This window comes from Euprymna scolopes, chromosome 2 (assembly GCF_053919585.1).
Source record: "Euprymna scolopes isolate OS-2025 chromosome 2, ASM5391958v1, whole genome shotgun sequence".
Lineage (NCBI taxonomy): Eukaryota > Metazoa > Mollusca > Cephalopoda > Sepiida > Sepiolidae > Euprymna > Euprymna scolopes.
The window spans coordinates 203,299,717-203,327,130 of NC_136483.1; the positions used below are offsets into that span (position 1 = coordinate 203,299,717).

Here is a 27,414-nt window from a genome sequence, read left to right on the forward strand (position 1 = left end):
AGAACCGGTTTCTTCATTAATGGATTGCGTTTTGAATGAGATTACACGAAACCTACAGGTCCTCGATATAACCTTAAACTATATCTGATGGTGAGGCCCCAGCTTGCGGGCTTTGGGGAGTGTGGAGCCACCCTTTAGTTGCCATTGCTCCCAGGTCCACCCTGACCCGGAGTGGTAGTACCTGTTAGGGTCCCAACTATGGGTTAAACAGAAACCGACTTAAAAAAATAAATATACTCTATTAAAAATTGTTTTTCAAAATCATATGTTTTTAAGGTTAAAATAGTTTTTAAAGTTAAACTAGTTTTTAAGGTTAAAACAGTTTTTAAGGTTAAACTAGTTTTTAAGGTTAAAATAGTTTTTAAAGTTAAACTAGTTTCAAGGTTAAAACAGTTTTATAGGTTAAACTAGTTTTTAAGGTTAAAATAGTTTTTAAAGTTAAACTAGTTTTTAAGGTTAAAACAGTTTTTAAGGTTAAACTAGTTTTTAAGATGTAAAAAATGGGTGAAAATTGAAAAAATCTTTATACATTTTGTACATTCATCTTACTTAATTTTAAATTTTTAATCAGTTCATATGCGTGAAAATCTGAGTTCAAAATGGCGTAATAAACAATAAGTAATAAACAAACAATAAAGTAATTGCAGCTTCTCTTCCAACTTTCAGATTTTTTAATTATGCCCAAACGCATTTTATTTCCTTTTGGTGGATTGATAGTTGCTATTTCTTTGGATGAGTAAAGGGCAAAATAGATTCATTGATTGATATAATAATTAAGCGATTGATTTTGTGCTAGGAAACAGATACTGTAACGTCAATTGAGTTAAAGGAATAAATTGTAAGATGGTCAACATCATGAAATTTGGAATATAGACTTTTGTCATTTATTCATTATACATTCAATTTATATATATATATATATATATATATATATATATATATATATATATACATATATATATATATTACAGAGGAATCACCACTTATCAAGGCCTGGAGGACACTCGAGGATGTGAGTATAAGGTGGTCGGTGCGACAACAGCTCAGCGATAGATTTTGGTGGGAATTGGACAGAATTGGAATATTTAAGGGAACAGGATAGCAAAACCTTGTTCACATTGGACTTGAAGACGATTATGTTGTAATCAATTGGGAGACAGGTCAGTGGAACAGGGTTCCACAGTCGGGAAGTTCTAGGAAAGAAGCTTTGTTGATGGAATTTGCGTTTAGATTTGAGCAATGATAGAGAGTAGAGTAACTTGTTGGCAGCGGTTGTAGCTTAACGAGTGCTTTTTGGGAAAGTTTGTCGAGGGTAACATTAAATAAAGCTCAGACGAGCACTTGTCGTGAAAATAACGGTAAAGCAGATGCAGGCTCATGACGTCTCTTCTGTGGGGAAGAGGTTGCGGGGAGGAGAAAGGGAACTCTGTCAACGTAGGATATGCTACTCTGAGCAGCTCCTCTCCAGATGTGTTAAGAGTACACCATTTTAGAGCTTATTTGGTTTTTATATATGTAAAGGATTGTATTAGGAGTGAGAGATACCTTCTGAAGCGGTAGAATGATGCAAACATTTTCCCGGCGATCTTGGCAACACATTTGATGCAAGTCTTATATTTCAGACCACCTTGGAAAACTTTGTTAGTCTGTCCAGTATTTAAAAACACTGGAGATTGGTCTTTAGTATCTCAGTACAGACCAATAAGTCTTCTATGCGTCATGAGTAAGTTGCTTGTATTCGTACGAAATACATTTAGAACAAGTTGGTTTTATTAATGATTTAATTAATAAATGATATTATAATATTTAATTTAAAGTTTCAAATTCTAAAAATTATTTTGTAAAACATCATCCTAGGGCAAGGTCGAATAGGTATAGTTAGTATAAGTTTTTTTTTTTTTTTTTTTAAATGTAATTTTGATATTTTCAGAAAGGCGTCGTCGAAAGATGCCGTGTCGGGTTAGGGTTATGTCATACCAGTAATCATCCGGGCATTTAAAACCCTAAAAAACACAGGCGCACACAAAAAGAGAAAAATGGAAAACTACAAAAAAAAAAGAGAGAGAGAGAGAGAGAGAGAGAGAGAGAGAGAGAGAGAGAGAGAGAGAGAGAGAGAGAGAGACAAGTGAGGGGCGATTCAATTCAACTCCAATTGTAAAATTAGTTAGTTATGAGTTATCTGCCCCTGGATTATTATTCGTTTTCTTGTTATTATATGGTAAAGAAATGATATATTGGGCAATAATTTTTACAGGAAGTGAAACTAAATAAAAATAGGAAGGTTTTGAAAAGTATAAGTAAAAAGGAAGGAAAGAAAAACAGAGAGAAATGTGTGTATAAGAGAAAGAGCGTGAGCATCTAATAGAGAGAGAGAGAGAGAGAGAGAGAGAGAGAGAGAGAGAGAGAGAGTGGGGGAAGAGAAAGGCTATGGAGAAAAGGAGAACGTATGTGTGTTCAAATTATTTTCAAGGAAATTAAATTATTTAAATATGAGTGTATAAATAAGATAGAAAAAGTATGCGCCGTCAATGTTGGCACTAGTATTCATAGTCGTATAAAATACTGTCTCAATCAGTAAAGTTTAAAAAAAGAAAATGAAACAAGAAAAACGTATGAATCGGCATAGAAAGCCGAAAGGAATAAAATAATAAAAAAAAATTCTCATGGAAATAAAGTGAAAGATTTCTTTCCAAATTCATTTCAGCTGAGGGAGAAAGGATTGTCGGACTTGCTATTTGCTTTCTCTAATTTCTTAAAGACTTTAAATGGATTTTATATACTCACTAATTTTTTTTAAGACGGAAAAGATATATATTTATTTACAAATAAACACAAATTGTTTTTTTTATTATAAAGTGGAGGTGGAGGATTTCATTAATTTGTGAATTCGTTCACATCAATTATTATTTTTTTTTATTATAAATTCATGATTTGTGATCTGTATGTTGCTCAAAAGTGAATCAGATAATTTTTACTCATTGAATATTTTCGATTGTGGGGAAGAACGAATTAGACGCCAAGAATAGGAGAGGAATATGAAAAGGGATACTGGGGGTAGACGGACTACTACTACTACTACTACTACTACTACTACTACTACTACTACTGTTAGTAGCAACCTAATAATATAACGTGAATAAATAAATGACGTAAATACAAAAGAAGCGTATTTTTGTTATTGCTTTTTCACCATAAACAATGCGCAGTGCCGCTTTGACGTAAGTGTTACTATTTGGGACAAAATTTGTAAGGATACTATGTAGGGAGTTGAGCAGCGAGATATCTGTTCACATTACATTTGAATTTCTTCATGTGAGTAGAGTCAAGGAAGCAGGGGCGCAGGAAAGAATTCCAAACTCTAACAGTTTGAGGGAAGAAACTATTTGAGTAGAAGGTTTTTTTTTTTTACATTTAAGGATTTCTACAGTGTAAAAGTGGGATTTTGCAGCTTGTTGGGTTTGTCAGGAGTATTTACATTAAGGGAGTATAAGTGCTTCGAGTTTGTCGGAGCGCTTTTCCTTAAATACTTATAAATAGGCACAGGGATGCACCATTTTGTCATGGTTGAAGTTTGGTTAACAGTGTGAAACCTATTACGTTGACGACTCTTTTTTAAACCCTGACTAGGAGTGACAGACTAGTAGCAGATGCGCCTGCCCAGATGCAGCAACAATAGTTCTCCATGCATGGGTGAATGCTGGCCTTGTAGAGGTACAGAATACTCTCAGGCGTAACTTTCTAGCGTGGTAGAGAGAGCCCAACTTCTTCGCAGCAGCCAATGCCAATTACCTCAATGTAGTTTTCCAATTCATGTTATCTGTTCTGTGAATGTTTGAACGAAGGTAATGTATCATTAGCCATGACTATCAGTAGTTGAGAATAAGAAGAAAAAGAAGAAGAAGAAGAAGAAGAAGAAGAAGAAGAAGAAGAAGAAGAAGGTTTCTTGTAATTATTAAAAGAAACAAGCAATATTGAATGTTACTATTCATTTTTGTCCCCATTCCACTATATACTGGAGGGCTTCCTTTAGGATTTCAGCCGTTTCCTCAGATATGTGTTCATTCGTTTTCCCCTCGTGTCTGTTACAGAGTGTGGTGTCGTTAGCAAATATACCTCGTAGACAATTATATCAGCAAAGTCATCAAGAATAATCAATTTCCAAGAATCAACCCAGAGACACACCCGCATTTATATCATTTTGTTTTGACTTACGATCATCGAAGATAAGCTGGATTTTTCTCTTAGTTAAAAAATATTTGATTATGTTAAGTATTCATTCAGTAATACCATATAATTTAATTTTCACAAGGAAACCATTGTGCCAAACCCTGTTAAAGGCCTTATATATATATCTAGGGCTACTGCCCTAGCTTCCCCTTCCTTATGCAGTGCATTGTATATACGTTCAGAAATTACAGTTACGATATCTAGAACGGACTCGCCTAAATCCATACTCTTGTTCAGAAATACTAAAACTCTGATAATCTTGTTTGCTTCTTTGTTTGCACGTTGAATGTTTCATATGTTGAGAGGATGAACTAATGAGAAAAGAAGTGCTGGAATTATAGGAAGGGGGGAGAACAGTGGTAGTAGTAGTAGTAGTAGTAGTAGTAGTAGTAGTAGTAGTAGTAACAGCATAAGAGAAAATACTTGATATAATTCATAGTCTCCCGTCAGTCTCGAGAGAGAATAGATAGCCTCTGTAAGTGTGGTTGCACATGTAATTGTGAAGCAAGGTTTGCACAATTTCAACCACACCTATCCTGATTCGACTCTGCCGATTCCAGTGGCAAGGAAAAATCCAGGACGACTGGAAACAATACTGATTTAAGTAAATAGCCTAAATGGTCACTAATTTTAGTACTGACCAGGTTCAACATTGCTTAAATTTGATAATTGAATGGGAACCAGTAAGTCAACGTGATTATGCCGTAACATGATATAAATATAAAAAGTTAAATCTTCAAAGCATTCTAAAAATGGTAATATATGGTTCAGGGATAGGAGCAGACATACCCAGAGACCTTCATTTACTCGCTTTTAATATCGAAACATACTTGTAATAAGACTGAGAAGTGATTCCTATGAACGCTAAAATTCAAATATCTCTAATTGCTACACCCTTTCATTCTCTAATTCGTCGGAATTTGCTTTCTTCATCACTCAAGTAAGTTTTCATAGGAACGTATTGACTCAAAATATTTTCAACTAATAGCACTAATTATCGAACAAATAACCTCCTTACAACAGAAACTTAGTATTTTATCCATTACGCCATGAGCCCTTGCAGATGTGAACAATAGTCCGAATAACCCAAATAACGCAAATTATCAATCCTCGTCTAAAAAAAGGACGACACTCGATCGAGCTTCTGTTCTCTATTATTCGTTCTTTGTACTATGAACACATACCTTGTAGATGAAGTAACATTTTAAGAATTCTAAAATCTGAGCTCTTCTCGTTAAATATAAGTTTTGTTTCCAGATTTTGATTTTTTAATAGATAATAGTTAATTTTTATTAACTTTTTGTAACAACTTACGTATCACAAATTATGTATTTATTAAAAAAAGCTAAATATGCGATCAAATAAAAAATCAATTTTCTTTTTCCTCCGTTCGTTTGCCTTACTCCCTTAATTTTACTATCCCCGAAATAATGAATAACAGGATTTCATGTAAATGGGCGAACACAATACGATCAACGGAAAGGATTCCCATTCGTTTGAAACAATAAATATAGCGAGACAATATAGAATACCAACTTCTAATAAAAAACAGTAAACTTGACAACCGACGAACCAACCACATTGCCTTTTACTCATATACGCATATTAAAACTTACAGAAAATAAAATATAGATATACACGTTTCTAACATTCGTATTTTTTCCTCATTTAAATACGGGAATATTAACGTTTCTTATAATGTATTTATTCCAAATATTTTTCACGTTGCATAAGTTTATAAATATATAAATATGTTCTTATTATTTGGATTTTTCGAACCACTGTTCCCATTTTGAGTGTTATTCTCACAACGCTTCGGTCGATGTAACCCTCGACCTTCAGGTGTATTTTGTCAAACTCGGGAATTTTTCTGTCAAAATCGGAAATCTGTACGCAATTTCAAACGGGACTTTTTATTTAATTCACGGGGTAGCATGCTCTCGTTTTGTCAGCCATGACCGGGTAAAAATCTTTAGTAATTCACAAATGTATTCTTAGTATAGATCGCACTAAGAATTGAACATTCAACCTGATTAGAACAGATTTTTATTCGGTAATTTATATACGTTACATCACGAGTAATTGCGGATGAAATAATCCAAATCCTCATCTCAAATATTCCAGAAATATGTTTTGCATGCTTTTTTTTCCACCATTTAGAACATCCTTAATACGTGACCCTTTTCAATCTCATCTATAACACTTTTTTTGTCTATTATCCTCATTCGCCACTTATAACCATTTCAATTGCTATCATGGGCCTTGGTACATTTTCAAATACATGCTTGCCGTCAATATTTTATTCAGGCCATGATCCATACTACAAAATGACGTTCACTAATTCATTTCAGTACTTTTGCAGAATAAGGATCGTGTGATTGTCGTAATTTTCCGAGCAGTTTACGTAAAACGCCGGAAGGGACCGAACGAAAGTTTTTTTTTTTTTTTTTTTGTGTGTGTGTGTGTGTGTGTGTGTGTGTGTGTGTGTGTGTGTGTACAAACACCGAAGAATCATTTTAATGAAAAACATATTATTACGATAATTCAATGATAAACTCATGAAAAAAATGAAAGCATATCCATCTGTTTTTAGGAAAAAATACAATGAAATGGATAATTTTTTTAATGAAACTTTAAGAAAATCAAAATGCAAATCAAGAAAAAAACATTGTAAAGTAAGTTTTATAAAAAATATTTATTTTTGTAAAACAAACAAGTGATAGAAAACCAAAATCTTATTTTTTTTGTTGTTTTTAAAATGATTTTTGAATGATTTTTAAAAATGATTTTTGAATGATTTTTAAATATGATTTTTGAATGATTTTTAAAAATGATTTTTGAATGATTTTTAAATATGATTTTTGAATGATTTTTTAAAATGATTTTTGAATGATTTTTAAATATGATTTTTGAATGATTTTTTAAAATGATTTTTTAAGATTTTTTAAAATGATTTTGTTAATGATTTTTATGCCTCGTTTTGTTAAAACCAAGATAAATATTTAAACAAAAGATAATAAATAAAAGATTTAAAGATTTTTTGTACGTTTTTTTTTGTTTTTTTTTTTTAGAGGCTGCGATTTTATTGACTCAGCGTTTTGGCACCTTCCGGCGTTTTACGTAAATTGACCGGAAAATTCCGCCGATAGCACAATCCTAATTCTCATAAATATATCAATTTCATTTGAAAATGCATTTTGTAAATAGTTTGTAAAGTTAAGAGTCTAATCCATAGATGTGATACTAGCAGGTTCTACTATTCATTAGGGTTAGAGTAGACTTGGCAGTAACACTACAACCTCACACGTGATGTTGCTAGTCTCAGTCTTTTTTCATAAATACTATTTTGGCATGTTTTCTCCAGAATTGTCTGATCTATTTCCTGCTTTCTTTCTTCCAGGTTGCTGTTTTAATACTTCATTGTACCTATTTACAATGCCTCCCCACGGGACAGAGTTAGACACCAGGGTCGTTTTTTAATGTGGAGAAAAGGTACAAAAATAAAAATTGTCTCAGTCGTGAAGGATTTCTCCTCCACTGAAAGAGAACGAGAAATGGAAGTGCCGCATCTGAAGAACAGATACTACACTTTGATCTTGGCCAAAAAGCCAAGTAATACAGCTTCCTATTCCAATAATTTATTCCAATAACTTATTCCAATAATTTATTTCAATAACTTATTCCAATAACTTATTCCAATAACTTATTCCAATAATTTATTCCAATAACTTATTCCAATAATTTATTCCAATAACTTATTCCAATAATTTATTTCAATAACTTATTCCAATAACTTATTTCAATAACTTATTCCAATAATTTATTCCAATAACTTATTCCAATAATTTATTCCAATAACTTATTTCAATGATTTATTCCAATAACTTATTCCAATAACTTATTTCAATAATTTATTCCAATAACTTATTCCAATAACTTATTCCAATAACTTATTCCAATAATTTATTCCAATAATTTATTCCAATAACTTATTCCAATAACTTATTCCAATAATTTATTCCAATAATTTATTCCAATAACTTATTTCAATAACTTATTCCAATAATTTATTCCAATAATTTATTCCAATAACTTATTCCAATAACTTATTCCAATAACTTATTCCAATAATTTATTCCAATAATTTATTCCAATAACTTATTCCAATAACTTATTCCAATAATTTATTCCAATAACTTATTTCAATAACTTATTCCAATAATTTATTCCAATAATTTATTCCAATAATTTATTCCAATAACTTATTCCAATAACTTATTCCAATAATTTATTCCAATAATTTATTCCAATAATTTATTCCAATAACTTATTTCAATAACTTATTCCAATAATTTATTCCAATAATTTATTCCAATAACTTATTCCAATAACTTATTCCAATAATTTATTCCAATGATTTATTCCAATAACTTATTTCAATAACTTATTCCAATAACTTATTCCAATAATTTATTCCAATAATTTATTCCAATAACTTATTTCAATAACTTATTCCAATAATTTATTCCAATAACTTATTCCAATAATTTATTTTCAGAAAGTGCAAAGGTTTATGGAACTCTCTTCCTGCTCACTGTTTTCCTCCTACCTACAACGCTGGTATTTTCAAAACTAAAATCAATAAGCATCTTTTGTTGTTGTGATAATCATCTTTCATTCTCATTAGTTTTTTTTTAGAAAGGAGTCACCACTTATCAAGACATAGAGACGACTCGAGGACAAGGATTAAATTCATTACTAAATATTAGCTAATTATCAATAGAGAATTAGCTTTATAATGATGAATACGAAATCTGCATAAATATTTTCGCAGGATTAGGGTTTTCTACAGTCTCATCAGACGATGTCAAAGTGGGCTGAGAAGAAACAGCGGATGTGGAAAAAAACTTCATCAACTGGGTAACTTTTCGATAAATGGTTTAAGATGAAGACAAAAGGATCGTTATCACATTTCTGTCTCCGCATAAACTCGAAAAGATAACTGTTGAGAAGTTCCTAGCTGGTCCAGTTGATTCCCCCCCCCATATTTTCCCTAAAGATCGTCTGCTCCTTTACCGGCAGATTACACTCAAATCCGAGCAAATGTTCCGAACAAAGCAAAGTGAACGGTTAATTACGCCAGGTTCAAATTCTGCATGAGTACCAAAAATGTTTTCTATGCACATATTTTTGCAAACGTAAAACATACACGTTTGAAGTGATCTATAGATTTTAATTTTACTGGCAGTTTAAAATCAATAAATATTTATCATTTAATCTGGAGTATCAACAAGACTAAATTAAGTTTTAAGCAAAATTTAAAAAAATTGAGCAGTTAATCGAATTGCTTTTGCTTCGGAAAATATGCACTAATTTTCAGATTCCGATACCAATTCCGATACCTCCAAAAGTTCCGATTTTTTTTCGATTCCCTATTCCATTTAATCGTCCCAACAATCATTTCTCTCTCTCTCTCTCTCTCTCTCTCTCTCTCTCTCTATATATATATATATATATATATATATATATATATATATATATATATATATATATACACATTACTTTTTATCTGAAAATATACAGTGTTTGAACTACTACAGAGCGTCATCCTTTTGTTGACGTAAAAAGAAAATAACGCATTTATTGCTTGTATTAAGCATTTAAATTCCGCATTTTTATTTGAATGTGTATGAGATTTTCCCATATTAGGATAAGACAGGTATTTAAGAGGACCAAATTGACGCGTAAAAGATCCTCTTTTAGAGCCGTCCTTATAGTACCGTTTTATTAGAATAACAATTCCTTCTTTGATTAATTTTAATTGAAACTAGCAGGTTGCCCAATCCTAAAATACGCATAAATATAATAATTTAATTCATGCAGATTTCATATTCATCGTTATAAAACAAATTCTTTATTCATAATTATCTAATATTTAGTAATGAATTTAAAAGTTATAAAAATATGACTTGAATATCATCCACTAGAATCGAAACCAAAAACGTTTAATTCCTCCAACCTTAGCCGTTATTAATTTCGCCAACTTTAGCCGTTATTAATTTCTCCAACCTTAGCCGTTATTAATTTCTCCAACCTTAGCCGTTATTAATTTCTCCAACCTTAGCCGTTATTAATTTCTCCAACTTTAGCCGTTATTAATTTCTCCAACTTTAGCCGTTATTAATTTCTCCAACCTTAGCCGTTATTAATTTCTCCAACCTTAGCCATTATCAATTTCTCACACCTTAGCCGTTATTAATTTCTCCAACCTTAGCCGTTATTAATTTCTCCAACCGTAGCCGTTATTAATTTCTCCTACTTTAGCCGTTATTAATTTCTCCAACCTTAGCCGCTATTAATTTTTCCAAATTTAGCCGTTATTAATTTCTCCAACCGTAGCCGTTATTAATTTCTCCAACATTAGCGGTTATTACTTTCTCTAACCTAAGCTGCTATTAATTTTTCCAACCTTAGCCGTTATTAATTTCTCCAACTTTAGCCGTTATTAATTTCTCCAAACTTAGCCGTTATTAATTTCTCCAACCTTAGCCATTATTAATTTCTCCAACCTTAGCCGTTATTAATTTCTCCAACCTTAGCCGTTATTAATTTCTCCAACCTTAGCCATTATTAATTTCTCCAACCTTAGCCGGTATTAATTTCTCCAAACTTAGCCGTTATTAATTTCTCCAAACTTAGCCGTTATTAATTTCTCCTACTTTAGCCGTTATCAATTTCTCCAACCGTAGCCGTTATTAATTTCTCCAACCTTATCGTTATTAATTTCTCCAACCTAAGCCATTATTAATTTCTCCAACCTTAGCCGTTATTAATTTCTCCAACTTTAGTCGTTATTAATTTCTCCAACTTTAGCCGTTATTAATTTCTCCAACCTTAGCCTTTATTAATTTCTCCAACCTTAGCCGTTATTAATTTCTCCAACCTTAGCCGTTATTAATTTCTCCAACCTTAGCCGTTATTAATTTCTCCAACCTTAGCTGTTATTAATTTCTCCAACCTTAGCCGTTATTAATTTCTCCAACTTTAGCCTTTATTAATTTCTCCAACTTTAGCCGTTATTAATTTCTCCAACTTTAGCCGTTATTACTTTCTCCAACCTTAGCCGTTATTAATTTCTCCAACCGTAGCCGTTATTAATTTCTCCAACCTTAGCTGTTATTAATTTCTCCAACCTAAGCCGTTATTAATTTCTCCAGCCTTAGCCTTTATTAATTTCTCCAACCTTAGCCGTTATTAATTTCTCCAACTTTAGCCGTTATTTATTTCTCCAACCTTAGCCGTTATTAATTTCTCCAACCTTAGCCGTTATTAATTTCTCCAACTTTAGCCGTTATTAATTTCTCCAACCTTAGCTGTTATTAATTTCTCCAACTTTAGCCGTTATTAATTTCTCCAACCGTAGCCATTGTTAATTTCTCCAACTTTAGCCGTTATTAATTTCTCCAATCGTAGCCGTTATTAATTTCTCCAACTTTAGCCGTTATTAATTTCTCCAACCTTAGCCATTATTAATTTCTGCAACCTTAACCATTATTAATTTCTCCAACCTTAGCCGTTATTAATTTCTCCAACTTTAGCCGTTATTAATTTCTCCAACCTTAGCCGTTATTAATTTCTCCAACCTTAGCCATTATTAATTTCTCCAACTTTAGCCGTTATTAATTTCTCCAACCGTAGCCATTGTTAATTTCTCCAACTTTAGCCGTTATTAATTTCTCCAATCGTAGCCGTTATTAATTTCTCCAACTTTAGCCGTTATTAATTTCTCCAACCTTAGCCGTTATTAATTTCTGCAACCTTAGCCGTTATTAATTTCTTCAACCTTAGCCGTTATTAATTTCTCCAACCTTAGCCGTTATTAATTTCTCCTACTTTAGCCGTTATTAATTTCTCCAACCTTAGCCGTTATTAATTTCTCCAACCTTAGCCGCTATTAATTTTTCCAAATTTAGCCGTTATTAATTTCTCCAACCGTAGCCGTTATTAATTTCTCCAACCTTAGCGGTTATTACTTTCTCTAACCTAAACCGCTATTAATTTTTCCAACCTTAGCCGTTATTAATTTCTCCAACTTTAGCCGTTATTAATTTCTCCAATCGTAGCCGTTATTAATTTCTCCAACTTTAGCCGTTATTAATTTCTCCAACCTTAGCCGTTATTAATTTCTGCAACCTTAGCCGTTATTAATTTCTCCAACCTTAGCCGTTATTAATTTCTCCAACTTTAGTCGTTATTAATTTCTCCAACTTTAGCCGTTATTAATTTCTCCAACCTAGCCGTTATTAATTTCTCCAACCTTAGCCATTATCAATTTCTCCAACCTAAGCCGTTATTAATTTCTCCAACCTTAGCCGTTATTAATTTCTCCAACCGTAGCCGTTATTAATTTCTCCTACTTTAGCCGTTATTAATTTCTCCAACCTTAGCCGCTATTAATTTTTCCAAATTTAGCCGTTATTAATTTCTCCAACCGTAGCCGTTATTAATTTCTCCAACATTAGCGGTTATTACTTTCTCTCACCTAAGCTGCTATTAATTTTTCCAACCTTAGCCGTTATTAATTTCTCCAACTTTAGCCGTTATTAATTTCTCCAAACTTAGCCGTTATTAATTTCTCCAACCTTAGCCATTATTAATTTCTCCAACCTTAGCCGTTATTAATTTCTCCAACCTTAGCCGTTATTAATTTCTCCAACCTTAGCCATTATTAATTTCTCCAACCTTAGCCGTTATTAATTTCTCCAAACTTAGCCGTTATTAATTTCTCCAAACTTAGCCGTTATTAATTTCTCCTACTTTAGCCGTTATTAATTTCTCCAACCGTAGCCGTTATTAATTTCTCCAACCTTATCGTTATTAATTTCTCCAACCGTAGCCATTATTAATTTCTCCAACCTTAGCCGTTATTAATTTCTCCAACTTTAGTCGTTATTAATTTCTCCAACTTTAGCCGTTATTAATTTCTCCAACCTTAGCCTTTATTAAATTCTCCAACCTTAGCCGTTATTAATTTCTCCAACCTTAGCCGTTATTAATTTCTCCAACCTTAGCCGTTATTAATTTCTCCAACCTTATCGTTATTAATTTCTCCAACCTTAGCCGTTATTAATTTCTCCAACTTTAGCCTTTATTAATTTCTCCAACTTTAGCCGTTATTAATTTCTCCAACTTTAGCCGTTATTAATTTCTCCAACCTTAGCCGTTATTAATTTCTCCAACCGTAGCCGTTATTAATTTCTCCAACCTTAGCTGTTATTAATTTCTCCAACCTTAGCCGTTATTAATTTCTCCAGCCTTAGCCTTTATTAATTTCTCCAACCTTAGCCGTTATTAATTTCTCCAACTTTAGCCGTTATTTATTTCTCCAACCTTAGCCGTTATTAATTTCTCCAACCTTAGCCGTTATTAATTTCTCCAACTTTAGCCGTTATTAATTTCTCCAACCTTAGCTGTTATTAATTTCTCCAACTTTAGGCGTTATTAATTTCTCCAACCGTAGCCATTGTTAATTTCTCCAACTTTAGCCGTTATTAATTTCTCCAATCGTAGCCGTTATTAATTTCTCCAACTTTAGCCGTTATTAATTTCTCCAACCTTAGCCGTTATTAATTTCTGCAACCTTAGCCGTTATTAATTTCTACAACCTTAGCCGTTATTAATTTCTCCAACTTTAGCCTTTATTAATTTCTCCAACTTTAGCCGTTATTAATTTCTCCAACTTTAGCCGTTATTAATTTCTCAAACCTTAGCCGTTATTAATTTCTCCAACCGTAGCCGTTATTAATTTCTCCAACCTTAGCTGTTATTAATTTCTCCAACCTTAGCCGTTATTAATTTCTCCAGCCTTAGCCTTTATTAATTTCTCCAACCTTAGCCGTTATTAATTTCTCCAACTTTAGCCGTTATTAATTTCTCCAACCTTAGCCGTTATTAATTTCTCCAACTTTAGCCGTTATTAATTTCTCCAACCTTAGCTGTTATTAATTTCTCCAACTTTAGCCGTTATTAATTTCTCCAACCGTAGCCATTGTTAATTTCTCCAACTTTAGCCGTCATTAATTTCTCCAATCGTAGCCGTTATTAATTTCTCCAACTTTAGCCGTTAATAATTTCTCCAACCTTAGCCATTATTAATTTCTGCAACCTTAACCGTTATTAATTTCTCCAACCTTAGCCGTTATTAATTTCTCCAACTTTAGCCGTTATTAATTTCTCCAACCTTAGCCATTATTAATTTCTCCAACCTTAGCCGTTATTAATTTCTCCAACCTTAGCCGTTATTAATTTCTCCAACCTTAGCCGTTATTAATTTCTCCTACTTTAGCCGTTATTAATTTCTCCAACCTTAGCCGTTATTAATTTCTCCAACCTTAGCCGCTATTAATTTTTCCAAATTTAGCCGTTATTAATTTCTCCAACCGTAGCCGTTATTAATTTCTCCAACCTTAGCGGTTATTACTTTCTCTAACCTAAACCGCTATTAATTTTTCCAACCTTAGCCGTTATTAATTTCTCCAACTTTAGCCGTTATTAATTTCTCCAATCGTAGCCGTTATTAATTTCTCCAACTTTAGCCGTCATTAATTTCTCCAACCTTAGCCGTTATTAATTTCTGCAACCTTAGCCGTTATTAATTTCTCCAACCTTAGCCGTTATTAATTTCTCCAACCTTAGCCGTTATTAATTTCTCCAACTTTAGCCGTTATTAATTTCTCCAACCTTAGCCGTTATTAATTTCTCCAACCTTAGCCATTATCAATTTCTCCAACCTTAGCCGTTATTAATTTCTCCAACCTTAGCCGTTATTAATTTCTCCAACCGTAGCCGTTATTAATTTCTCCAAACTTAGCCGTTATTAATTTCTCCAAACTTAGCCGTTATTAATTTCTCCTACTTTAGCCGTTATTAATTTCTCCAACCGTAGCCGTTATTAATTTCTCCAACCTTATCGTTATTAATTTCTCCAACCTTAGCCATTATTAATTTCTCCAACCTTAGCCGTTATTAATTTCTCCAACTTTAGTCGTTATAAATTTCTCCAACTTTAGCCGTTAATAATTTCTCCAACCTTAGCCTTTATTAATTTCTCCAACCTTAGCCGTTATTAATTTCTCCAACCTTAGCCGTTATTAATTTCTCCAACCTTAGCCGTTATTAATTTCTCCAACCTTAGCCATTATTAATTTCTCCAACCTTAGCCGTTATTAATTTCTCCAAACTTAGCCGTTATTAATTTCTCCAAACTTAGCCGTTATTAATTTCTCCTACTTTAGCCGTTATTAATTTCTCCAACCGTAGCCGTTATTAATTTCTCCAACCTTATCGTTATTAATTTCTCCAACCTTGCCATTATTAATTTCTCCAACCTTAGCCGTTATTAATTTCTCCAACTTTAGTCGTTATTAATTTCTCCAACTTTAGCCGTTATTAATTTCTCCAACCTTAGCCTTTATTAATTTCTCCAACCTTAGCCGTTATTAATTTCTCCAACCTAAGCCGTTATTAATTTCCCCAACCTTAGCCGTTATTAATTTCTCCAACCTTATCGTTATTAATTTCTCCAACTTTAGCCTTTATTAATTTCTCCAACTTTAGCCGTTATTAATTTCTCCAACTTTAGCCGTTATCAATTTCTCCAACCTTAGCCGTTATTAATTTCTCCAACCTTATCGTTATTAATTTCTCCAACTTTAGCCGTTATTAATTTCTCCAACTTTAGCCGTTATTAATTTCTCCAACCTTAGCCGTTATTAATTTCTCCAACCGTAGCCGTTATTAATTTCTCCAACCTTAGCTATTATTAATTTCTCCAACCTTAGCCGTTATTAATTTCTCCAGCCTTAGCCTTTATTAATTTCTCCAACCTTAGCCGTTATTAATTTCTCCAACTTTAGCCGTTATTTATTTCTCCAACCTTAGCCGTTATTAATTTCTCGAACCTTAGCCGTTATTAATTTCTCCAACTTTAGCCGTTATTAATTTCTCCAACCTTAGCTGTTATTAATTTCTCCAACTTTAGCCGTTATTAATTTCTCCAACCGTAGCCATTGTTAATTTCTCCAACTTTAGCCGTTATTAATTTCTCCAATCGTAGCCGTTATTAATTTCTCCAACTTTAGCCGTTATTAATTTCTCCAACCTTAGCCGTTATTAATTTCTGCAACCTTAGCCGTTATTAATTTCTCCAACCTTAGCCGTTATTAATTTCTCCAACTTTAGCCGTTATTAATTTCTCCAACCTTAGCCGTTATTAATTTCTCCAACCTTAGCCATTATTAATTTCTCCAACCTTAGCCGTTATTAATTTCTCCAACCTTAGCCGTTATTAATTTCTCCAACCTTAGCCGTTATTAATTTCTCCTACTTTAGCCGTTATTAATTTCTCCAACCTTAGCCGTTATTAATTTCTCCAACCTTGGCCGCTATTAATTTTTCCAAATTTAGCCGTTATTAATTTCTCCAACCGTAGCCGTTATTAATTTCTCCAACCTTAGCGGTTATTACTTTCTCTAACCTAAACTGCTATTAATTTTTCCAACCTTAGCCGTTATTAATTTCTCCAACTTTAGCCGTTATTAATTTCTCCAACCTTAGCCGTTATTAATTTCTCCAACCTTAGCCATTATTAATTTCTCCAAACTTAGCCGTTATTAATTTCTCCAAACTTAGCCGTTATTAATTTCTCCTACTTTAGCCGTTATTAATTTCTCCAACCGTAGCCGTTATTAATTTCTCCAACCTAAGCCATTATTAATTTCTCAAACCTTAGCCATTATTAATTTCTCCAACCTTAGCCGTTATTAATTTCTCCAACTTTAGCCGTTATTAATTTCTCCAACTTTAGCCGTTATTAATTTCTCCAACCTTAGCCTTTATTAATTTCTCCAACCTTAGCCGTTATTAATTTCTCCAACCTTAGCCGTTATTAATTTCTCCAACCTTAGCCGTTATTAATTTCTCCAACCTTAGCTGTTATTAATTTCTCCAACCTTAGCCGTTATTAATTTCTCCAACCGTAGTCGTTATTAATTTCTCCAACCTTAGCTGTTATTAATTTCTCCAACCTTAGCCGTTATTAATTTCTCCAGCCTTAGCCTTTATTAATTTCTCCAACCTTAGCCGTTATTAATTTCTCCAACTTTAGCCGTTATTTATTTCTCCAACCTTAGCCGTTATTAATTTCTCCAACCTTAGCCGTTATTAATTTCTCCAACTTTGGCCGTTATTAATTTCTCCAACCTTAGCCGTTATTAATTTCTCCAACTTTAGCCGTTATTAATTTCTCCAACCTTAGCTGTTATTAATTTCTCCAACTTTAGCCGTTATTAATGTCTCCAACCGTAGCCATTGTTAATTTCTCCAACTTTAGCCGTTATTAATTTCTCCAATCGTAGCCGTTATTAATTTCTCCAACTTTAGCCGTTATTAATTTCTCCAACCTTAGCCGTTATTAATTTCTCCAAACTTAGCCGTTATTAATTTCTCTAACTTTAGCCGTTTATAATTTCTCCAACTTTAGCCGTTATTAATTTCTCCAACCTTAGCTGTTATTAATTTCTCCAACCTTAGCCGTTATTAATTTCTCCAACTTTAGCCGTTATTAATTTCTCCAACTTTAGCTGTTATTAATTTCTCCAACCTTAGCCGTTATTAATTTCTCCAACTTTAGCCGTTATTAATTTCTCCAGCCTTAGCCGTTATTAATAATATTATTAATAGCTTAGCCTTCTCCAACTTTAGCCGTTATTTATTTCTCCAGCCTTAGCCATTAATAATTTCTCCAACCTTAGCCGTTAATAATTTCTCCAGCCTTAGCCGTTATTAATTTCTTCGACCTTAGCCGTTATTAATTCCTCCAACCTTAGCCGTTATTAATTTCTCCAACCTTAGCCGTTAATAATTTCTCCAACCTTAGCCGTTATTGATTTCTCCAGCGTTGTTACCGCTTAAGCTACGGACAGATTGATAAGAAAGGTTAAAAATCAAGCGATTTTTAATTATTTTAATTTTGAGCACATGCAAAAGAAAGAGCAGGAGTGATTTTTAATTCGACTTACCCTGCCAAGGTCAAATATTTGTTTTCATTTTTGATTCATTATAAGCAGTTTGTGCCTGCTAAAAGTCAAATGGAAAGTGTATTACACGTCCAAATACTCTAGATATCAAATTTCAACTATTTGGACCAAATATTCAAAGAGGAGTTTGGTAGACTTTTTGCACACACACACACACACACACACACCAACAATTCTACACAATTATACAGAATCTAGAAACTATGCATAAATAGAATTCAACGTAATAGTGAAATAGAGCCAATAATTTCATTAAAAACTGTTACATTTTTTGAATACTGCTTCAACGAAGTAGGAAGAATTAACGTAACGAAGTTGGCCTTTTAATTGCTTATTGTATTGTCTACAAAAGAAATATGTTATTTTTTGTGGAACAGCGTCTAAACATAGTCTATTCGCATCTTGCTTGGGAGAAAGATATATATATATATATATATATATATATATATATATATATATATATATATATATATATATATATATATATATAGAGAGAGAGAGAGAGAGAGAGAGAGAGAGAGAGAGAGAGAGAGAGGGAGGAAGAAATAATCGAAATAAAGCTAGGTTTTGGATACGGAAACGTCTTTTCGTATTTTGAATCATAAAATAGATCCTGTTTTATTTCTGCAGCCGTTACAATACTCCCCCCCCCACAAGATAAGGAAGTTTTTGGAACGATTGTAATTTTGATTATTATGCGTGTCTGTTAAGTATTTATTTAATATGTTGTCTATTAATAAGCAAATTCATTATCTGTTTGCCATGTCACTGCCCTACCTGAAGTTCTCATTTTCAGTTTGTGTTCATGTACTTTTTCAGGAGGTAAACAATTAATATTGTTATTTGTATTGTAAGTTGTGTTTTGTGTATATTTTTGTTTGTTTTCAGTGTAAGGTTTCAAACGATCTATTGAAACTCGTATATGCGTGTTTTGATTAGTTTCTACTAAGAAATATTTGGTATTCGTTCTAGTAGGGTGCTTCCAGTGGTTTTCGAACACGATCAATTAATCTAAACTTTTGAACAAGTTTGAAGTTGGTCTGGCACATATGTTTTTTGCTGATCTTGCTCTGTTTGAAAAGTCTATCAGATCAAATTTTGCCAAAGTTTTATGCAGCTCTTTTGTAAAATTTTGTGTAATCGGCTCTGTGTTTTCTGCAATAATAATTAATTGTGGCAACAATATTTGTGCAAGTGTAACGGCATAAAAAGGGGAAAATTGAAACAGTTGGACATACGCAAGACAATTATTGGTAGGACTGAAATCAAGGATTCCTTTCGGGCCATAATAGCTGCGTTAATGGTTCTGTCGGGTATTTATCCAGACTGGTTTGAATAAATGAAAGTAGTTCCACTTTGTTGATGATCATATTAACTGGAGGTACTGTAGTCAATTTAAAATTCTTTTTGATTGCAATTAAGGGATCGTAAATGCTTTTATTCTTTTAGTCAATTATTAAACTAAATTTGTTTAAGAAATCGAATCCAAGAAGGGGATTGGTGATATCAGCGATTTCGAACGTCCAAGAGAAGGATCTTCTCAGACTTGGTTTTCCAATTTACAGGCTTGCTTATCCATAGCATTTTATCTTCTCTCCATTGGCAGTAGAAAGGGACACTGGGATTTAGTGTGATACAGTTTATCATTGATGCTGGCATTATTTAAATACTTGCACCGGTATCCACTATAACCTTTAATCACGTGGTTTTTAGTAGCGGCGAACTCATGAGGACAAATATCGTTCGCGCAGTTAGTTTTCCGAGTCGTTTGGTGTAGGAGTACATGGTCGCGAGTTGAGTAGCATATTTATATTCTCTTTCTTAAGCCATTTGCGCCACGATTTGCAATCCTTGCTTGGTCGGGGGAGTAGATATGTACCCTACACACTTTAGTTTTCTGTTCCGGGAAATATGGTTTTATTCCCACCGGAAGAGACATGATGTCCTTATTCTTATCCATTTTTAGCAGCTTGCTGAGCGATAAACGTTGTTTCATTTATGTTATTCACTAAGGGCATGCTCTTTCTGTGAGAAAATAACTGTATTTTCATAAACAGAATGATTTTGTTCAGGGAAGCTTGTTTTTAGTTAGCTAAATTTGGCGTTGTTTTTTTAATCAAATTTTTTTGTTTGTTTGTATTCTGTTTTTTTTTTCTAATCTTTTGTGTGTGTGTGTATGTGTGTGTGTGTGTGTGTGTGTGTGTGTGTGTGTGTGTGTGTGTGTGTGAGTTACTTTTTGTAGAAATATATTTTTCAGTAGGATTTTTTTCTTTTAGGAAACTTACCACGGTATTTACTTGTAAACCGCGTTGAATCATAGACGCGTATAATTTGTCGAGATATTTCAGATCATTATATCTTCAGTATCGTGGCGCCAGAATTCGTTACGTTGTTCGCTCGTCTCCGGTGAGAAAAGAAACATCACGCCGGATCACCATTGTTACATTTTTCTCTTCTACTTCAAGTAAGTATGAAGAATGAACGTAACGAAGTTGGGCTTTTAAATGCTTATTTTATTGTAAACGTTTGTCTACAAAAGAAATAGGTTTTTGTGGAACAGCGTCCTACACGTACGTCTATTCGCATCTTGTTTTAGAGAGAGAGAGAGAGAGAGAGAGAGAGAGGGGGGGGGGAGAAAGATAAAGCCATGAGTTTTTGGTTTGGATACGAAAACGTCTTTTAGATCCTGTGGCCTCTACAAAACCATAAAATGAATTAGTAATTAATTAACACTCATTTTTCAAAAGAATGTGCAAATTAGTTAACCTTCATGTAGTCGCTTACATATCCATGACTGAGTATATTAAAAAGTTCGTATTAATAATGTTTAAATAGAAAATTAGTATTTTAATATCAACGTCAGAGCGAGACAAAAACTCAACTTTATAGATAACATGTCTTAAACATGTTTTATAACGTTTTTGTAAGTAAAAATCCAAATAGAATATTAGATGATAATTCAACACCGCATTTCATGTTCGTACGTACATTAAAAAATATGAGATCGTGATTAGTGACGAATCCGATGATTTGTTTAGAAATCAAATCGCCCCATCGATTCAAACTGTAATTATAAAAAATACATTTCAGAAATTGATATCTGTTTGATTGATTTGATAAATATTTTGTTATCAATTATTTTTACAATAACAAGGTAATGTTTTTAGTTTAAAAATAATTAAATCGCGACAATTTTAAACGAATAAATAATCGATTCGTTTTATTGAGTTTACAAAATATTTAACTTATAATGACAATTATATTTTACGGAAAAGGGGTCATTTTTTTGTAAAAATAGTATTGATTTTTACAATAATATTTGGTTTTAAAATAATATTGGTTTTTAAAATAGTATTGTTTTTTTAAAATAGTATTGCTTCCGAAAGACATTTATTATTTCAAAAAGTATTTTTTTAAGTAAATTATACAGATTGATGTAAAAAAAAAACGAGACCATTTTAGTCATAATAATTACGTAATTCAATCTGTATATCTATAAAAATGAGTACGTGTGTGAGGACACTTCTCAACCTATATACTCAATGAATTTTTGATCTACAGACTTGAAATTTCGGATGTAGGGTATGCAGACTTGTGGAAAACTTTGTAATCGGTTTTCATCCAGGAAAAATGGCAAGGAATTAAAATTAGTCCGTGTGGCTCGGCGGATTTTATCTGTTAGCTAACTGTTCCAAAATACGCATGTGTGAATCGTTTCCATGAAAGATTCATTATGTTTTGAATGAGTAGGTTTGAAAACACTTCTTAATGTTCGTATCAAGCTGGCCTAATAGTTATCGCACTTGACTCACTGTGTGTAGGTTTTGGTTTCGATCTCCGCACGAGTATTTTGTTTTACTTACAAAAAGTGAACTGTTTAGAAAAAAACAAAAAACATAATACTCGCATGTACATTTCTCAGTTTCTTTCTGTGATTTTTAAAAAAGCATTAAATGTTGCAATATTTTTAATCCGGAATGGGGTAGATATTTATCTGCTGTCCACCGCAGCAAAATGTGGCACAGGAATTTGTTTATGTTGGACTTGAAGACATCCAAATTGTAGTCAGGTAGGAAACAGGCAAATGGAAGAGAATTCCACAGGCGTGCACTTCTCAGAAAGAAGCTTTGTTCATGGAATCTACGCTTTGATTTGGGCACAGATAAAGAATGGGGGAAATTGCTGACAGTGGTTTTAGCTAGACGGGTGTTTATCGTGAAGTATTGGCGAGGGGGGCAGAAATTTGAGCTCGGACGAGCACTAGCCAACCGAAGACGCTAGGAGACACATCTCATCAGAAGAAACCCCATAATGGAATACGATTCCGCACAGTCGGGAGATTCTATTTATAAACGATGCTGCTAGGAACTGACGAATCGAATTAATTCACATTCTGCTACCAACCAATCAGAAATCAGAATTGCTCCATAAATATTAAACCTTTCTGTAGTAACTTCGCATATGTTTTCTTCGTGTCAACACGGAAATAATCTTTTGCTCTGTGAATTCCAACTGCGAATCAGTCACCTCCAGGACTTGTGTAGAACAACTGCGAACCAGTCACCTCCAGGACTTGTGTAGAACAACTAACCATCGGAAACTGTTCTGAAATAAACTTCTAACTTTAATGTTACGTTTAATACCGGGCAACGCTGGCTACATCTGTTAGTATTTGATAAAATATGAATATTAGATTTACATTTAACGTTCATGTAAACACTTACTTTGTTGCCGTATTATTCTAAATCATTTTTTTTTTCAACTGCCAGATTAAAAAACAACGCATATTTGGAACAAAAAGTTTCATCGAATGTACTGCTAATTTGACAGGTCGAGAGCAAGCTCAATTTCAAATAACGGCGATGGAAAGGCATTTGTAGACCAAGTCAATTCACGATGGTCTCCAGTGTGACACGTCATTAATAGACTCAAACAGTTACAGAAATCTCACGTAGTAGGACCAATCGCCCCAATCCTCTCCACTCGTTTATAATAGAAATCTGTTGAAAGGCCAATGTATTATAAGTCAGTGGTTTATCACTTATAACAAATTGTGATGCTCCCTGGAATCTGAGTAACAGGATATATGTCCAGGTTGCAAGTAATCTTCTTCCCATTCCCTTATTATTGTAACCCACTTGATGTTTTTACACAAACTGCTTACAAGTCATTTCTCGCTAATAACAGTAGTTTACTCCGGAATTTAAGTGTCAATAAGCCTTCTTAAAATTGTAGCATTCGACATGTGCTTCCTGATGCAGTTTTCATGGTTGCATTTCTCATCGCTTTTCCATTCTTTCAAAAAACAAACGACATTCGCCCTAGGCTAGTTAAACAGACTTCACCCGAAGGAGGAAGTGTCTAAAGGATATCAAATTCACAAGTGGTTCCCAATCGCATGTATATTCTGTCCAAATTTAACTTTTGCAGTTTTTGAAGAGAGATTTCGGCGTCCTCCTACATACAACGCCTGGTATTCCAAAATGGTCACCCATCTAGTACTGACCAGGCTCAATGTTGCTTAACATATCTTCGGGCCCTCGGGCCCTTTGCGGCCACTTTCAGTGGTATCAACTGATGTTTCTGCTTGGGGTGATAAGGTTCAACTTATAGTCTTTTTTTATTGTCAGAATTTACCTATGTCGTTTCTTAGTCTCGGCTTAATCTTCTATATATTAACACGATAGCGTGTGTGTTATTTGTGTGTCACGCTTACATCTTTTCTCTTCCGAGTGACTGTCGTTTAATTGTTATGACCTTCCATTTCTTGTAATAAATAACTTTATGAACAAATTCTTCATAAGTTTTGGTCTCGGGTTCAGTTAGAGCTCAAGGAACTCAAGTAATATATATATATATATATATATATATATATATATATATATATATATATATATATATATATATATATATATATATTCTTTATTAGTTTTAGTTTTGGTTTCCATTCAAGCTGATGCACTCAAGTCATATGGCTAGATTTTATTTATTTTTGAAATTACAACTTAATAATATATAAGAATCGATAGAAAATTAACTCTATAATAATATATACGAAATCTGCATAAATTAAAATATCATGTTTAAGCATATTTTACGACCGGGCTACGCTGGGCCTCCCTGCTAGCTTAGATCAGGACGTTTTCATTTACGCTAAACATCCACAGAATGCCAACATCAATATTTTACATATGAAAGAGTCCACTGTGGAATTTCCCGGTCCCGCCAGTCTAGTATGATACGAAAATTCTTGTTTGCTTGGTTGCTAACCTATTGAATGTTTATATAATCGGAAGGATAGCTAATGAAATAAGAAGTGGTGAAAGAAGAGGAGCAGAAGAAAAAAGTAGTAGCAGGAGTGTAATAGGGGAGGTAATAGTAGCAGCGACATATGAGGATGGGAATTGAAATGCCATAAATAAATAACGTAAATAAAAAGAAAAGGAAAATCTTAAAGTAGTGATAGCAGCAGCAACATACAGCAATGAGTGAGAGAATGGTACAAATAAATAAAAGACGTAAATAAAGAAGAAAAGAAAAATTTGAAAAAATACAGAACATTATAAAAATGGTAATATAGCGTTCAGGGTTAGGCGCAAGTGTACACTAAAAGCGTCATTTACTTACGGACAACGCCTGGTGCTTCTTCAAGTATGTTCTACTTTTTGTTTTAGTTGTTCTGTGTTTTTAACTTACCTGAAGCAGGTGAATCTTTTTTATTACACGCCTTTAGTTTTCTACAATTCATTTCTCTATTCGTTTTAGTAGTAGTAGTAGTAGTAGTAGTAGTAGTAGCAGTAGTAGCAGTAGTAACCTAGAAACCTAATTGATGTTTAAAGTAATTTTTACTTCTTAAAAAAAAAAAAACTAGACTATATGTTTTTATCTGTATCGAGTGAGATTTTATCTTTTACTAGCAGTTCGGCGTTGCTCGGTCGTACAATACGCTTAAACATGATATTTTAATTTATGTAGATTGCGTATGTATTATTATAGAATCCATCCTCTATTGATTATTATATATTACGAGGAATAATTTGCCTGGTGGACTAATTTGCAAAAAATAAATAAATAAATAATAATGATAATGTCGTTCATCAAATTCCGTCTGTGTTTGTTTACAATTTCATAAGGCAGTATCAGTTCTGTTTTTCATACTAATTAGTCATCGATTAGTAAGGCCTGAAAGCTTATTGAGGAAATTGCCAGTTGATGACTGAATGGATAATACCTTTGATGGCTGATGGGACGAGAACATACTACCGTCATTGATTAAATAAAATGTTCGAAATTCCATGCAGATTTTAGGATTCGACAGAAAGATTCCCGAGTTCGACAGAAAAATGTCAGAGTTCGACAAGAAACGTCTAAAAAGGTCGTAGATTACATCGACCGAAACATCGCAAAAATGGCACTGAAGATGAGAACAGTAGTCCGAATAATGCAAATAATACGAATAATCAAACGTCATATGAAAACATTAAAAAAGAATAATTGATTTTTTGTTAATCTGGTCAGAATGGAAAAGTAAATATTGTGCACAAAAACTCATCAAAATATTTACTAGTAATCAAAATATTTACTAGTAATCAAAATATTTACTAGTAATCAAAATATTTACTAGTAATCAGACAAGATTCGGATTAGAAAACATTTCAAAGTTACCAAAAATGAAACAGCTACAAAAATCACACAAAAAAAAAGTTTCAAAAAAATTGAAAAGAAGTCACAAAAATCCCAAAAGACATTTTTAAAACGAGCACACACACACACACACACACACACACACACACACACACACACACACACACACGCACGCACGCACGCACGCACGCACGCACGCACGCACGCACGCACGCACGCGCGCGCGCACACACACACACACACACACACACACACACACACACACACACACACACACACACACAGATCCAAAAGTCACAAAACACAAAGACAAACAAACCTTATAAACAATTTTTCAAATGTTTTTTTTTTTCCGAAAATGGAAACATTTTATAATTCATACTTACATGAAACAATTATTTCGAAAAAATATGCAAATCGAAATCCGCCACGTTAATCCTAAAAGCCAAGAAAAGATGAAGGCGACGAAACTGTTAATCCATTTGTTGCTGTTGTATTATTGTATTGTATGTATTTTTGTTGTGTTTTATTTTGTATTTTTTTATTTGCTCATTTTATTTTTTTTATAGTTTTTTTCTAAGAAAATCGAACAAGCAATAATCTTATATTTTTTTTCTCTCGTTCCAATGATAGATTCAACGTTATCTGAAGCATCCATCAATTATGTGCGAAACTTTTATGAAATGTAGTTGCAATTGCACTTCAGCTATGGATAAAATAACAACTTGTCTTGAAGTTATCGCATGCAACTAATTGTTTAAAACTTGTATTTCGACATCAAATGACCCAAAAGTGTTGATTTGCCGTAAAAGTAATAACCTGGACAAACTAGAAAAAAATGTAATTTTTTTTTTCACTTTTTTATTATATTTATTTTATTTTTTGTGTAGGATTTTTTTTCAAAATTATTTCTACTACAAGTCGACTTTGCAGGATCATAAGATTATAGTGGATTAGACATGTGGACCTTAGAAATGGATGGATTCGTCGAGGTTTACATGATTGTTGCTCGTAGTCGACGAAGAATGGGGCGCCCATGTAATACCAAGGATGATCCGAAAACCTGGAACCAGGATCAATGGATATTCCTGGAACGAACACTTTGGACAGATTCTTTGAAACCGTTGACTGTGCTTTGGGTAAGTAAAGATGTTGAATCAGATGCTGCTGCTGCTGATGATGATGACGTGTTAAAAATATAAATTTTATTTATTTTAGTTTTTGTTCATTTGTTTACCTCTGGAAACGTCCTTTCATAGCTAACACGTTTCTTTGTTAACAAAAAGCAAACCCAAAAATCATTATTTTCCTTCTCTCTTTTGAAAACTTTTTCTTTCAAATTTCAAATCTCGATGACGTCACATTTTCCATACAAGAACGGTCGCAAACAAAACAACGAACGAAAATCTCACACTTAAGTGCGCGAATAGATAATTTAAAATGAGGA

General features: G+C 33.0%; 1 protein-coding gene across 2 annotated transcripts in view; it reads right to left on the minus strand.

Annotated features, from left to right (window-relative positions):
* LOC145302281 (uncharacterized) overlaps window positions 1–27,214 on the minus strand; it is a 39,566-nt gene extending 12,352 nt beyond the window's left edge. Inside the window, exon 1 of one of the 2 annotated variants that reach the window (XM_080144644.1) lies at window positions 26,354–27,214. The gene's annotated coding sequence lies outside the window, so the exon portion shown is untranslated. Of the gene's footprint in view, window positions 1–24,950; window positions 25,077–26,353 lie in introns of those variants that run through there. The other variant, XM_080144645.1, reaches the window with a different exon arrangement.
* Between the last annotated feature and the right edge of the window lie 200 nt (window positions 27,215–27,414).